Here is a 14,049-nt window from a genome sequence, read left to right on the forward strand (position 1 = left end):
GGGCACTCGGAGCTGGGCCACAAGGCCTGTGGGGGCGAGGCAGCCACCCCGCCGGAGGGGCGCAGGCCCTGGAGCTGCCTTAGGAGCCCTGGCAGCCGCGGGCCCTGCAGCCACGGTGTCAGGGATGCCGTTCTGCCCCCATTCCTGCCCATCAGCCGAACCGCCGCGGGACCGTGTGCCTGTGTTGCGTGCGCGGCGCCCACGCCCAGGCGCGGAGCGAGTCTCTCTTGTGTCTCTTGCTGTGTTGCGCGCGGCCCTTTTCGGCATGGGTGCCGGCCGCCCCCGCGTCGCTGTGGCCTTGGCTGTTGCGGGGCCGCGGAGCGCGCAGCCCGGTGCCAACGGGGCCTGAGGCCCCGGGCGGTCGGGCCATCTGGTGTCCCGGGCCCGCGGAGCGTGGACGTCGTGGCTGAGGGCCGAAGGGACGGTGGTCCGCGGGGGAGGCAGGGCATGTCCTTCGGAGAGAAGGTGCAGGCGGGCCCGGGCCGAAGGTGGGGGGGGTTGCGGGTGGCTGGGTGGCTTGGAGGCTGGGGGCGGTGCCAGGGAATTGCTAGGGGCTGGGGGCGGGCCTGGGGGCGGAGATTGGGGCGGGGCGAGGAGGGCCCGCAGGCGGGCCCGGCCCCGGCCCCGGCCCCGGCCCCCAAAGCCCCGCCCCGGCCCCGGCCCCCAAAGCCCCGCCCCGGCCCCCCGGAGGGGCTCGCAGGCCTGCGGAGACGGGATCCAGCCCCCGCCCGGCTCCCCCCAGCGACCGCCCCCTCCCCGCCCCGGCCCCGAGGTTCCTGCTGTCGCCCCGTCCCCTCCGTCGGCCGCCTTCGGGCCCCCGCGGCGCCCTGGGACGCGCGGCCGGCTAGGACGTGGGTGGGTGTGCTTGAAGGGCGGGCTGCGAGGGTGAAGGGCTTGAGAGGAAGAGGAGGTGGTGCATGTGTGTGGCCTCCTGCCCGTGCAGCCGGCGCCCTCGGTGCTCCGCGGCGCCCTGCGGTGCTTCCGGCGGGGCGGGGGCCATGCCACGGGTCGCCCGGAGGGGGGCGCCGCCGCCGCCGCCGCCGCCGCCGCCGCGTTGGTCGAGGGGGCGTTGGCGGCCAAGGGACAGACAGGAAGGCAGGCAAAAGGCCGAGGAAAAAAAGCCTACAGCACCCGGTATTCCCAGGCGGTCTCCCATCCAAGTACTAACCAGGCCCGACCCTGCTTAGCTTCCGAGATCAGACGAGATCGGGCGCGTTCAGGGTGGTATGGCCGTAGACGTCCGCGGCTGCCGCTGGGCGCCCCAAGAGCCTGCTCTGCGCCTCTCCGGGCCAGGCGCCCGCCGCTCCTCAGCCCTCCGCCCGCCCGATCGCGCCAGCCCGCCTGCATGCTCGCCTGCCGGCCCGACTGATTGATTGACTGACCGCCTCCCGCGCCGCGCCCGGGGTGGCGGAGGGCGCCTGCCCCGGGCCGGGCGGGGGGGGTGGGGGCCAAGACGCCTCCCGCACCCCGGAGCGGAGGCTGTCGCCGGAGCCCGGGCGCGCTCCCGTCCCCGGCCTGGCGGGCGCGTCGCCGCCGCTCGGCTCCCCGGATGGCACGCCGCCCCACCTCGGACCGCTCACTGGCTGGGGGGGTGCCGCGGGCCGGCGCCGGCCGGCTCCGGACGACCCCTGGCCTCTCCTGTTCTTCAGCCGGCCTGGCTCAAAGCCAAGCCGGGGCCGCCCGCGCCGCCGGACCCCATCCTCGGACAGGCAGGGACACAGACACAGGTGCCCACGACAGACAGACAGACACACACACACACACACACAGACGGAGGGACACGGGCACTCGGAGCTGGGCCACAAGGCCTGTGGGGGCGAGGCAGCCACCCCGCCGGAGGGGCGCAGGCCCTGGAGCTGCCTTAGGAGCCCTGGCAGCCGCGGGCCCTGCAGCCACGGTGTCAGGGATGCCGTTCTGCCCCCATTCCTGCCCATCAGCCGAACCGCCGCGGGACCGTGTGCCTGTGTTGCGTGCGCGGCGCCCACGCCCAGGCGCGGAGCGAGTCTCTCTTGTGTCTCTTGCTGTGTTGCGCGCGGCCCTTTTCGGCATGGGTGCCGGCCGCCCCCGCGTCGCTGTGGCCTTGGCTGTTGCGGGGCCGCGGAGCGCGCAGCCCGGTGCCAACGGGGCCTGAGGCCCCGGGCGGTCGGGCCATCTGGTGTCCCGGGCCCGCGGAGCGTGGACGTCGTGGCTGAGGGCCGAAGGGACGGTGGTCCGCGGGGGAGGCAGGGCATGTCCTTCGGAGAGAAGGTGCAGGCGGGCCCGGGCCGAAGGTGGGGGGGGTTGCGGGTGGCTGGGTGGCTTGGAGGCTGGGGGCGGTGCCAGGGAATTGCTAGGGGCTGGGGGCGGGCCTGGGGGCGGAGATTGGGGCAGGGCGAGGAGGGCCCGCAGGCGGGCCCGGCCCCGGCCCCGGCCCCGGCCCCGGCCCCCAAAGCCCCGCCCCGGCCCCGGCCCCCAAAGCCCCGCCCCGGCCCCCCGGAGGGGCTCGCAGGCCTGCGGAGACGGGATCCAGCCCCCGCCCGGCTCCCCCCAGCGACCGCCCCCTCCCCGCCCCGGCCCCGAGGTTCCTGCTGTCGCCCCGTCCCCTCCGTCGGCCGCCTTCGGGCCCCCGCGGCGCCCTGGGACGCGCGGCCGGCTAGGACGTGGGTGGGTGTGCTTGAAGGGCGGGCTGCGAGGGTGAAGGGCTTGAGAGGAAGAGGAGGTGGTGCATGTGTGTGGCCTCCTGCCCGTGCAGCCGGCGCCCTCGGTGCTCCGCGGCGCCCTGCGGTGCTTCCGGCGGGGCGGGGGCCATGCCACGGGTCGCCCGGAGGGGGGCGCCGCCGCCGCCGCCGCCGCCGCCGCCGCCGCCGCCGCCGCCGCGTTGGTCGAGGGGGCGTTGGCGGCCAAGGGACAGACAGGAAGGCAGGCAAAAGGCCGAGGAAAAAAAGCCTACAGCACCCGGTATTCCCAGGCGGTCTCCCATCCAAGTACTAACCAGGCCCGACCCTGCTTAGCTTCCGAGATCAGACGAGATCGGGCGCGTTCAGGGTGGTATGGCCGTAGACGTCCGCGGCTGCCGCTGGGCGCCCCAAGAGCCTGCTCTGCGCCTCTCCGGGCCAGGCGCCCGCCGCTCCTCAGCCCTCCGCCCGCCCGATCGCGCCAGCCCGCCTGCATGCTCGCCTGCCGGCCCGACTGATTGATTGACTGACCGCCTCCCGCGCCGCGCCCGGGGTGGCGGAGGGCGCCTGCCCCGGGCCGGGCGGGGGGGGTGGGGGCCAAGACGCCTCCCGCACCCCGGAGCGGAGGCTGTCGCCGGAGCCCGGGCGCGCTCCCGTCCCCGGCCTGGCGGGCGCGTCGCCGCCGCTCGGCTCCCCGGATGGCACGCCGCCCCACCTCGGACCGCTCACTGGCTGGGGGGGTGCCGCGGGCCGGCGCCGGCCGGCTCCGGACGACCCCTGGCCTCTCCTGTTCTTCAGCCGGCCTGGCTCAAAGCCAAGCCGGGGCCGCCCGCGCCGCCGGACCCCATCCTCGGACAGGCAGGGACACAGACACAGGTGCCCACGACAGACAGACAGACACACACACACACACACACACAGACGGAGGGACACGGGCACTCGGAGCTGGGCCACAAGGCCTGTGGGGGCGAGGCAGCCACCCCGCCGGAGGGGCGCAGGCCCTGGAGCTGCCTTAGGAGCCCTGGCAGCCGCGGGCCCTGCAGCCACGGTGTCAGGGATGCCGTTCTGCCCCCATTCCTGCCCATCAGCCGAACCGCCGCGGGACCGTGTGCCTGTGTTGCGTGCGCGGCGCCCACGCCCAGGCGCGGAGCGAGTCTCTCTTGTGTCTCTTGCTGTGTTGCGCGCGGCCCTTTTCGGCATGGGTGCCGGCCGCCCCCGCGTCGCTGTGGCCTTGGCTGTTGCGGGGCCGCGGAGCGCGCAGCCCGGTGCCAACGGGGCCTGAGGCCCCGGGCGGTCGGGCCATCTGGTGTCCCGGGCCCGCGGAGCGTGGACGTCGTGGCTGAGGGCCGAAGGGACGGTGGTCCGCGGGGGAGGCAGGGCATGTCCTTCGGAGAGAAGGTGCAGGCGGGCCCGGGCCGAAGGTGGGGGGGGTTGCGGGTGGCTGGGTGGCTTGGAGGCTGGGGGCGGTGCCAGGGAATTGCTAGGGGCTGGGGGCGGGCCTGGGGGCGGAGATTGGGGCGGGGCGAGGAGGGCCCCGGCCCCCAAAGCCCCGCCCCGGCCCCCAAAGCCCCGCCCCGGCCCCGGCCCCCAAAGCCCCGCCCCGGCCCCCCGGAGGGGCTCGCAGGCCTGCGGAGACGGGATCCAGCCCCCGCCCGGCTCCCCCCAGCGACCGCCCCCTCCCCGCCCCGGCCCCGAGGTTCCTGCTGTCGCCCCGTCCCCTCCGTCGGCCGCCTTCGGGCCCCCGCGGCGCCCTGGGACGCGCGGCCGGCTAGGACGTGGGTGGGTGTGCTTGAAGGGCGGGCTGCGAGGGTGAAGGGCTTGAGAGGAAGAGGAGGTGGTGCATGTGTGTGGCCTCCTGCCCGTGCAGCCGGCGCCCTCGGTGCTCCGCGGCGCCCTGCGGTGCTTCCGGCGGGGCGGGGGCCATGCCACGGGTCGCCCGGAGGGGGGCGCCGCCGCCGCCGCCGCCGCCGCCGCCGCCGCCGCCGCCGCCGCCGCGTTGGTCGAGGGGGCGTTGGCGGCCAAGGGACAGACAGGAAGGCAGGCAAAAGGCCGAGGAAAAAAAGCCTACAGCACCCGGTATTCCCAGGCGGTCTCCCATCCAAGTACTAACCAGGCCCGACCCTGCTTAGCTTCCGAGATCAGACGAGATCGGGCGCGTTCAGGGTGGTATGGCCGTAGACGTCCGCGGCTGCCGCTGGGCGCCCCAAGAGCCTGCTCTGCGCCTCTCCGGGCCAGGCGCCCGCCGCTCCTCAGCCCTCCGCCCGCCCGATCGCGCCAGCCCGCCTGCATGCTCGCCTGCCGGCCCGACTGATTGATTGACTGACCGCCTCCCGCGCCGCGCCCGGGGTGGCGGAGGGCGCCTGCCCCGGGCCGGGCGGGGGGGGTGGGGGCCAAGACGCCTCCCGCACCCCGGAGCGGAGGCTGTCGCCGGAGCCCGGGCGCGCTCCCGTCCCCGGCCTGGCGGGCGCGTCGCCGCCGCTCGGCTCCCCGGATGGCACGCCGCCCCACCTCGGACCGCTCACTGGCTGGGGGGGTGCCGCGGGCCGGCGCCGGCCGGCTCCGGACGACCCCTGGCCTCTCCTGTTCTTCAGCCGGCCTGGCTCAAAGCCAAGCCGGGGCCGCCCGCGCCGCCGGACCCCATCCTCGGACAGGCAGGGACACAGACACAGGTGCCCACGACAGACAGACAGACACACACACACACACACACAGACGGAGGGACACGGGCACTCGGAGCTGGGCCACAAGGCCTGTGGGGGCGAGGCAGCCACCCCGCCGGAGGGGCGCAGGCCCTGGAGCTGCCTTAGGAGCCCTGGCAGCCGCGGGCCCTGCAGCCACGGTGTCAGGGATGCCGTTCTGCCCCCATTCCTGCCCATCAGCCGAACCGCCGCGGGACCGTGTGCCTGTGTTGCGTGCGCGGCGCCCACGCCCAGGCGCGGAGCGAGTCTCTCTTGTGTCTCTTGCTGTGTTGCGCGCGGCCCTTTTCGGCATGGGTGCCGGCCGCCCCCGCGTCGCTGTGGCCTTGGCTGTTGCGGGGCCGCGGAGCGCGCAGCCCGGTGCCAACGGGGCCTGAGGCCCCGGGCGGTCGGGCCATCTGGTGTCCCGGGCCCGCGGAGCGTGGACGTCGTGGCTGAGGGCCGAAGGGACGGTGGTCCGCGGGGGAGGCAGGGCATGTCCTTCGGAGAGAAGGTGCAGGCGGGCCCGGGCCGAAGGTGGGGGGGGTTGCGGGTGGCTGGGTGGCTTGGAGGCTGGGGGCGGTGCCAGGGAATTGCTAGGGGCTGGGGGCGGGCCTGGGGGCGGAGATTGGGGCGGGGCGAGGAGGGCCCCGGCCCCGGCCCCGGCCCCCAAAGCCCCGCCCCGGCCCCGGCCCCCAAAGCCCCGCCCCGGCCCCCCGGAGGGGCTCGCAGGCCTGCGGAGACGGGATCCAGCCCCCGCCCGGCTCCCCCCAGCGACCGCCCCCTCCCCGCCCCGGCCCCGAGGTTCCTGCTGTCGCCCCGTCCCCTCCGTCGGCCGCCTTCGGGCCCCCGCGGCGCCCTGGGACGCGCGGCCGGCTAGGACGTGGGTGGGTGTGCTTGAAGGGCGGGCTGCGAGGGTGAAGGGCTTGAGAGGAAGAGGAGGTGGTGCATGTGTGTGGCCTCCTGCCCGTGCAGCCGGCGCCCTCGGTGCTCCGCGGCGCCCTGCGGTGCTTCCGGCGGGGCGGGGGCCATGCCACGGGTCGCCCGGAGGGGGGCGCCGCCGCCGCCGCCGCCGCCGCCGCCGCCGCCGCCGCGTTGGTCGAGGGGGCGTTGGCGGCCAAGGGACAGACAGGAAGGCAGGCAAAAGGCCGAGGAAAAAAAGCCTACAGCACCCGGTATTCCCAGGCGGTCTCCCATCCAAGTACTAACCAGGCCCGACCCTGCTTAGCTTCCGAGATCAGACGAGATCGGGCGCGTTCAGGGTGGTATGGCCGTAGACGTCCGCGGCTGCCGCTGGGCGCCCCAAGAGCCTGCTCTGCGCCTCTCCGGGCCAGGCGCCCGCCGCTCCTCAGCCCTCCGCCCGCCCGATCGCGCCAGCCCGCCTGCATGCTCGCCTGCCGGCCCGACTGATTGATTGACTGACCGCCTCCCGCGCCACGCCCGGGGTGGCGGAGGGCGCCTGCCCCGGGCCGGGCGGGGGGGGTGGGGGCCAAGACGCCTCCCGCACCCCGGAGCGGAGGCTGTCGCCGGAGCCCGGGCGCGCTCCCGTCCCCGGCCTGGCGGGCGCGTCGCCGCCGCTCGGCTCCCCGGATGGCACGCCGCCCCACCTCGGACCGCTCACTGGCTGGGGGGGTGCCGCGGGCCGGCGCCGGCCGGCTCCGGACGACCCCTGGCCTCTCCTGTTCTTCAGCCGGCCTGGCTCAAAGCCAAGCCGGGGCCGCCCGCGCCGCCGGACCCCATCCTCGGACAGGCAGGGACACAGACACAGGTGCCCACGACAGACAGACAGACACACACACACACACACACAGACGGAGGGACACGGGCACTCGGAGCTGGGCCACAAGGCCTGTGGGGGCGAGGCAGCCACCCCGCCGGAGGGGCGCAGGCCCTGGAGCTGCCTTAGGAGCCCTGGCAGCCGCGGGCCCTGCAGCCACGGTGTCAGGGATGCCGTTCTGCCCCCATTCCTGCCCATCAGCCGAACCGCCGCGGGACCGTGTGCCTGTGTTGCGTGCGCGGCGCCCACGCCCAGGCGCGGAGCGAGTCTCTCTTGTGTCTCTTGCTGTGTTGCGCGCGGCCCTTTTCGGCATGGGTGCCGGCCGCCCCCGCGTCGCTGTGGCCTTGGCTGTTGCGGGGCCGCGGAGCGCGCAGCCCGGTGCCAACGGGGCCTGAGGCCCCGGGCGGTCGGGCCATCTGGTGTCCCGGGCCCGCGGAGCGTGGACGTCGTGGCTGAGGGCCAAAGGGACGGTGGTCCGCGGGGGAGGCAGGGCATGTCCTTCGGAGAGAAGGTGCAGGCGGGCCCGGGCCGAAGGTGGGGGGGGTTGCGGGTGGCTGGGTGGCTTGGAGGCTGGGGGCGGTGCCAGGGAATTGCTAGGGGCTGGGGGCGGGCCTGGGGGCGGAGATTGGGGCGGGGCGAGGAGGGCCCCGGCCCCGGCCCCGGCCCCCAAAGCCCCGCCCCGGCCCCGGCCCCCAAAGCCCCGCCCCGGCCCCCCGGAGGGGCTCGCAGGCCTGCGGAGACGGGATCCAGCCCCCGCCCGGCTCCCCCCAGCGACCGCCCCCTCCCCGCCCCGGCCCCGAGGTTCCTGCTGTCGCCCCGTCCCCTCCGTCGGCCGCCTTCGGGCCCCCGCGGCGCCCTGGGACGCGCGGCCGGCTAGGACGTGGGTGGGTGTGCTTGAAGGGCGGGCTGCGAGGGTGAAGGGCTTGAGAGGAAGAGGAGGTGGTGCATGTGTGTGGCCTCCTGCCCGTGCAGCCGGCGCCCTCGGTGCTCCGCGGCGCCCTGCGGTGCTTCCGGCGGGGCGGGGGCCATGCCACGGGTCGCCCGGAGGGGGGCGCCGCCGCCGCCGCCGCCGCCGCCGCCGCCGCCGCCGCCGCCGCCGCGTTGGTCGAGGGGGCGTTGGCGGCCAAGGGACAGACAGGAAGGCAGGCAAAAGGCCGAGGAAAAAAAGCCTACAGCACCCGGTATTCCCAGGCGGTCTCCCATCCAAGTACTAACCAGGCCCGACCCTGCTTAGCTTCCGAGATCAGACGAGATCGGGCGCGTTCAGGGTGGTATGGCCGTAGACGTCCGCGGCTGCCGCTGGGCGCCCCAAGAGCCTGCTCTGCGCCTCTCCGGGCCAGGCGCCCGCCGCTCCTCAGCCCTCCGCCCGCCCGATCGCGCCAGCCCGCCTGCATGCTCGCCTGCCGGCCCGACTGATTGATTGACTGACCGCCTCCCGCGCCGCGCCCGGGGTGGCGGAGGGCGCCTGCCCCGGGCCGGGCGGGGGGGGTGGGGGCCAAGACGCCTCCCGCACCCCGGAGCGGAGGCTGTCGCCGGAGCCCGGGCGCGCTCCCGTCCCCGGCCTGGCGGGCGCGTCGCCGCCGCTCGGCTCCCCGGATGGCACGCCGCCCCACCTCGGACCGCTCACTGGCTGGGGGGGTGCCGCGGGCCGGCGCCGGCCGGCTCCGGACGACCCCTGGCCTCTCCTGTTCTTCAGCCGGCCTGGCTCAAAGCCAAGCCGGGGCCGCCCGCGCCGCCGGACCCCATCCTCGGACAGGCAGGGACACAGACACAGGTGCCCACGACAGACAGACAGACACACACACACACACACACAGACGGAGGGACACGGGCACTCGGAGCTGGGCCACAAGGCCTGTGGGGGCGAGGCAGCCACCCCGCCGGAGGGGCGCAGGCCCTGGAGCTGCCTTAGGAGCCCTGGCAGCCGCGGGCCCTGCAGCCACGGTGTCAGGGATGCCGTTCTGCCCCCATTCCTGCCCATCAGCCGAACCGCCGCGGGACCGTGTGCCTGTGTTGCGTGCGCGGCGCCCACGCCCAGGCGCGGAGCGAGTCTCTCTTGTGTCTCTTGCTGTGTTGCGCGCGGCCCTTTTCGGCATGGGTGCCGGCCGCCCCCGCGTCGCTGTGGCCTTGGCTGTTGCGGGGCCGCGGAGCGCGCAGCCCGGTGCCAACGGGGCCTGAGGCCCCGGGCGGTCGGGCCATCTGGTGTCCCGGGCCCGCGGAGCGTGGACGTCGTGGCTGAGGGCCGAAGGGACGGTGGTCCGCGGGGGAGGCAGGGCATGTCCTTCGGAGAGAAGGTGCAGGCGGGCCCGGGCCGAAGGTGGGGGGGGTTGCGGGTGGCTGGGTGGCTTGGAGGCTGGGGGCGGTGCCAGGGAATTGCTAGGGGCTGGGGGCGGGCCTGGGGGCGGAGATTGGGGCGGGGCGAGGAGGGCCCGCAGGCGGGCCCGGCCCCGGCCCCGGCCCCGGCCCCGGCCCCCAAAGCCCCGCCCCGGCCCCCCGGAGGGGCTCGCAGGCCTGCGGAGACGGGATCCAGCCCCCGCCCGGCTCCCCCCAGCGACCGCCCCCTCCCCGCCCCGGCCCCGAGGTTCCTGCTGTCGCCCCGTCCCCTCCGTCGGCCGCCTTCGGGCCCCCGAGGCGCCCTGGGACGCGCGGCCGGCTAGGACGTGGGTGGGTGTGCTTGAAGGGCGGGCTGCGAGGGTGAAGGGCTTGAGAGGAAGAGGAGGTGGTGCATGTGTGTGGCCTCCTGCCCGTGCAGCGGGCGCCCTCGGTGCTCCGCGGCGCCCTGCGGTGCTTCCGGCGGGGCGGGGGCCATGCCACGGGTCGCCCGGAGGGGGGCGCCGCCGCCGCCGCCGCCGCCGTCGCCGCCGCCGCCGCCGCCGCCTCCGCGTTGGTCGAGGGGCGCGTTGGCGGCCAAGGGACAGACAGGAAGGCAGGCAAAAGGCCGAGGAAAAAAAGCCTACAGCACCCGGTATTCCCAGGCGGTCTCCCATCCAAGTACTAACCAGGCCCGACCCTGCTTAGCTTCCGAGATCAGACGAGATCGGGCGCGTTCAGGGTGGTATGGCCGTAGACGTCCGCGGCTGCCGCTGGGCGCCCCAAGAGCCTGCTCTGCGCCTCTCCGGGCCAGGCGCCCGCCGCTCCTCAGCCCTCCGCCCGCCCGATCGCGCCAGCCCGCCTGCATGCTCGCCTGCCGGCCCGACTGATTGATTGACTGACCGCCTCCCGCGCCACGCCCGGGGTGGCGGAGGGCGCCTGCCCCGGGCCGGGCGGGGGGGGTGGGGGCCAAGACGCCTCCCGCACCCCGGAGCGGAGGCTGTCGCCGGAGCCCGGGCGCGCTCCCGTCCCCGGCCTGGCGGGCGCGTCGCCGCCGCTCGGCTCCCCGGATGGCACGCCGCCCCACCTCGGACCGCTCACTGGCTGGGGGGGTGCCGCGGGCCGGCGCCGGCCGGCTCCGGACGACCCCTGGCCTCTCCTGTTCTTCAGCCGGCCTGGCTCAAAGCCAAGCCGGGGCCGCCCGCGCTGCCGGACCCCATCCTCGGACAGGCAGGGACACAGACACAGGTGCCCACGACAGACAGACAGACACACACACACACACACACAGACGGAGGGACACGGGCACTCGGAGCTGGGCCACAAGGCCTGTGGGGGCGAGGCAGCCACCCCGCCGGAGGGGCGCAGGCCCTGGAGCTGCCTTAGGAGCCCTGGCAGCCGCGGGCCCTGCAGCCACGGTGTCAGGGATGCCGTTCTGCCCCCATTCCTGCCCATCAGCCGAACCGCCGCGGGACCGTGTGCCTGTGTTGCGTGCGCGGCGCCCACGCCCAGGCGCGGAGCGAGTCTCTCTTGTGTCTCTTGCTGTGTTGCGCGCGGCCCTTTTCGGCATGGGTGCCGGCCGCCCCCGCGTCGCTGTGGCCTTGGCTGTTGCGGGGCCGCGGAGCGCGCAGCCCGGTGCCAACGGGGCCTGAGGCCCCGGGCGGTCGGGCCATCTGGTGTCCCGGGCCCGCGGAGCGTGGACGTCGTGGCTGAGGGCCGAAGGGACGGTGGTCCGCGGGGGAGGCAGGGCATGTCCTTCGGAGAGAAGGTGCAGGCGGGCCCGGGCCGAAGGTGGGGGGGGTTGCGGGTGGCTGGGTGGCTTGGAGGCTGGGGGCGGTGCCAGGGAATTGCTAGGGGCTGGGGGCGGGCCTGGGGGCGGAGATTGGGGCGGGGCGAGGAGGGCCCCGGCCCCGGCCCCGGCCCCCAAAGCCCCGCCCCGGCCCCGGCCCCCAAAGCCCCGCCCCGGCCCCCCGGAGGGGCTCGCAGGCCTGCGGAGACGGGATCCAGCCCCCGCCCGGCTCCCCCCAGCGACCGCCCCCTCCCCGCCCCGGCCCCGAGGTTCCTGCTGTCGCCCCGTCCCCTCCGTCGGCCGCCTTCGGGCCCCCGCGGCGCCCTGGGACGCGCGGCCGGCTAGGACGTGGGTGGGTGTGCTTGAAGGGCGGGCTGCGAGGGTGAAGGGCTTGAGAGGAAGAGGAGGTGGTGCATGTGTGTGGCCTCCTGCCCGTGCAGCCGGCGCCCTCGGTGCTCCGCGGCGCCCTGCGGTGCTTCCGGCGGGGCGGGGGCCATGCCACGGGTCGCCCGGAGGGGGGCGCCGCCGCCGCCGCCGCCGCCGCCGCCGCCGCCGCCGCCGCCGCCGCGTTGGTCGAGGGGGCGTTGGCGGCCAAGGGACAGACAGGAAGGCAGGCAAAAGGCCGAGGAAAAAAAGCCTACAGCACCCGGTATTCCCAGGCGGTCTCCCATCCAAGTACTAACCAGGCCCGACCCTGCTTAGCTTCCGAGATCAGACGAGATCGGGCGCGTTCAGGGTGGTATGGCCGTAGACGTCCGCGGCTGCCGCTGGGCGCCCCAAGAGCCTGCTCTGCGCCTCTCCGGGCCAGGCGCCCGCCGCTCCTCAGCCCTCCGCCCGCCCGATCGCGCCAGCCCGCCTGCATGCTCGCCTGCCGGCCCGACTGATTGATTGACTGACCGCCTCCCGCGCCGCGCCCGGGGTGGCGGAGGGCGCCTGCCCCGGGCCGGGCGGGGGGGGTGGGGGCCAAGACGCCTCCCGCACCCCGGAGCGGAGGCTGTCGCCGGAGCCCGGGCGCGCTCCCGTCCCCGGCCTGGCGGGCGCGTCGCCGCCGCTCGGCTCCCCGGATGGCACGCCGCCCCACCTCGGACCGCTCACTGGCTGGGGGGGTGCCGCGGGCCGGCGCCGGCCGGCTCCGGACGACCCCTGGCCTCTCCTGTTCTTCAGCCGGCCTGGCTCAAAGCCAAGCCGGGGCCGCCCGCGCCGCCGGACCCCATCCTCGGACAGGCAGGGACACAGACACAGGTGCCCACGACAGACAGACAGACACACACACACACACACACACACACAGACGGAGGGACACGGGCACTCGGAGCTGGGCCACAAGGCCTGTGGGGGCGAGGCAGCCACCCCGCCGGAGGGGCGCAGGCCCTGGAGCTGCCTTAGGAGCCCTGGCAGCCGCGGGCCCTGCAGCCACGGTGTCAGGGATGCCGTTCTGCCCCCATTCCTGCCCATCAGCCGAACCGCCGCGGGACCGTGTGCCTGTGTTGCGTGCGCGGCGCCCACGCCCAGGCGCGGAGCGAGTCTCTCTTGTGTCTCTTGCTGTGTTGCGCGCGGCCCTTTTCGGCATGGGTGCCGGCCGCCCCCGCGTCGCTGTGGCCTTGGCTGTTGCGGGGCCGCGGAGCGCGCAGCCCGGTGCCAACGGGGCCTGAGGCCCCGGGCGGTCGGGCCATCTGGTGTCCCGGGCCCGCGGAGCGTGGACGTCGTGGCTGAGGGCCGAAGGGACGGTGGTCCGCGGGGGAGGCAGGGCATGTCCTTCGGAGAGAAGGTGCAGGCGGGCCCGGGCCGAAGGTGGGGGGGGTTGCGGGTGGCTGGGTGGCTTGGAGGCTGGGGGCGGTGCCAGGGAATTGCTAGGGGCTGGGGGCGGGCCTGGGGGCGGAGATTGGGGCGGGGCGAGGAGGGCCCCGGCCCCGGCCCCGGCCCCCAAAGCCCCGCCCCGGCCCCGGCCCCCAAAGCCCCGCCCCGGCCCCCCGGAGGGGCTCGCAGGCCTGCGGAGACGGGATCCAGCCCCCGCCCGGCTCCCCCCAGCGACCGCCCCCTCCCCGCCCCGGCCCCGAGGTTCCTGCTGTCGCCCCGTCCCCTCCGTCGGCCGCCTTCGGGCCCCCGAGGCGCCCTGGGACGCGCGGCCGGCTAGGACGTGGGTGGGTGTGCTTGAAGGGCGGGCTGCGAGGGTGAAGGGCTTGAGAGGAAGAGGAGGTGGTGCATGTGTGTGGCCTCCTGCCCGTGCAGCCGGCGCCCTCGGTGCTCCGCGGCGCCCTGCGGTGCTTCCGGCGGGGCGGGGGCCATGCCACGGGTCGCCCGGAGGGGGGCGCCGCCGCCGCCGCCGCCGCCGTCGCCGCCGCCGCCGCCGCCGCCTCCGCGTTGGTCGAGGGGCGCGTTGGCGGCCAAGGGACAGACAGGAAGGCAGGCAAAAGGCCGAGGAAAAAAAGCCTACAGCACCCGGTATTCCCAGGCGGTCTCCCATCCAAGTACTAACCAGGCCCGACCCTGCTTAGCTTCCGAGATCAGACGAGATCGGGCGCGTTCAGGGTGGTATGGCCGTAGACGTCCGCGGCTGCCGCTGGGCGCCCCAAGAGCCTGCTCTGCGCCTCTCCGGGCCAGGCGCCCGCCGCTCCTCAGCCCTCCGCCCGCCCGATCGCGCCAGCCCGCCTGCATGCTCGCCTGCCGGCCCGACTGATTGATTGACTGACCGCCTCCCGCGCCACGCCCGGGGTGGCGGAGGGCGCCTGCCCCGGGCCGGGCGGGGGGGGTGGGGGCCAAGACGCCTCCCGCACCCCGGAGCGGAGGCTGTCGCCGGAGCCCGGGCGCGCTCCCGTCCCCGGCCTGGCGGGCGCGTCGCCGCCG

The 14,049-nt window shown here is 76.2% G+C and overlaps 8 non-coding genes across 8 annotated transcripts; all 8 read right to left on the reverse strand.

Annotated features, from left to right (window-relative positions):
• Positions 1-1,119: 1,119 nt before the first annotated feature.
• LOC140597089 (5S ribosomal RNA) lies at positions 1,120-1,238 on the reverse strand. The gene has a single exon (XR_011998956.1). It is a non-coding gene; the product is annotated as a 5S ribosomal RNA (ribosomal RNA).
• Positions 1,239-2,922: 1,684 nt separating this feature from the next.
• Positions 2,923-3,041, reverse strand: LOC140597090 (5S ribosomal RNA). The gene has a single exon (XR_011998957.1). It is a non-coding gene; the product is annotated as a 5S ribosomal RNA (ribosomal RNA).
• A 1,674-nt stretch (positions 3,042-4,715) lies between these two features.
• LOC140597091 (5S ribosomal RNA) lies at positions 4,716-4,834 on the reverse strand. The gene has a single exon (XR_011998958.1). It is a non-coding gene; the product is annotated as a 5S ribosomal RNA (ribosomal RNA).
• A 1,655-nt stretch (positions 4,835-6,489) lies between these two features.
• On the reverse strand, positions 6,490-6,608 carry LOC140597093 (5S ribosomal RNA). Its single transcript, XR_011998960.1, has one exon. It is a non-coding gene; the product is annotated as a 5S ribosomal RNA (ribosomal RNA).
• A 1,664-nt stretch (positions 6,609-8,272) lies between these two features.
• Positions 8,273-8,391, reverse strand: LOC140597094 (5S ribosomal RNA). Its single transcript, XR_011998961.1, has one exon. It is a non-coding gene; the product is annotated as a 5S ribosomal RNA (ribosomal RNA).
• Positions 8,392-10,056: 1,665 nt separating this feature from the next.
• On the reverse strand, positions 10,057-10,175 carry LOC140597095 (5S ribosomal RNA). The gene has a single exon (XR_011998962.1). It is a non-coding gene; the product is annotated as a 5S ribosomal RNA (ribosomal RNA).
• Positions 10,176-11,839: 1,664 nt separating this feature from the next.
• On the reverse strand, positions 11,840-11,958 carry LOC140597096 (5S ribosomal RNA). Its single transcript, XR_011998963.1, has one exon. It is a non-coding gene; the product is annotated as a 5S ribosomal RNA (ribosomal RNA).
• A 1,674-nt stretch (positions 11,959-13,632) lies between these two features.
• On the reverse strand, positions 13,633-13,751 carry LOC140597097 (5S ribosomal RNA). Its single transcript, XR_011998964.1, has one exon. It is a non-coding gene; the product is annotated as a 5S ribosomal RNA (ribosomal RNA).
• Between the last annotated feature and the right edge of the window lie 298 nt (positions 13,752-14,049).

The sequence above is a fragment of the Vulpes vulpes genome, unplaced genomic scaffold (genome assembly GCF_048418805.1).
Source record: "Vulpes vulpes isolate BD-2025 unplaced genomic scaffold, VulVul3 u000000748, whole genome shotgun sequence".
NCBI classification, from domain to species: Eukaryota; Metazoa; Chordata; class Mammalia; order Carnivora; family Canidae; genus Vulpes; species Vulpes vulpes.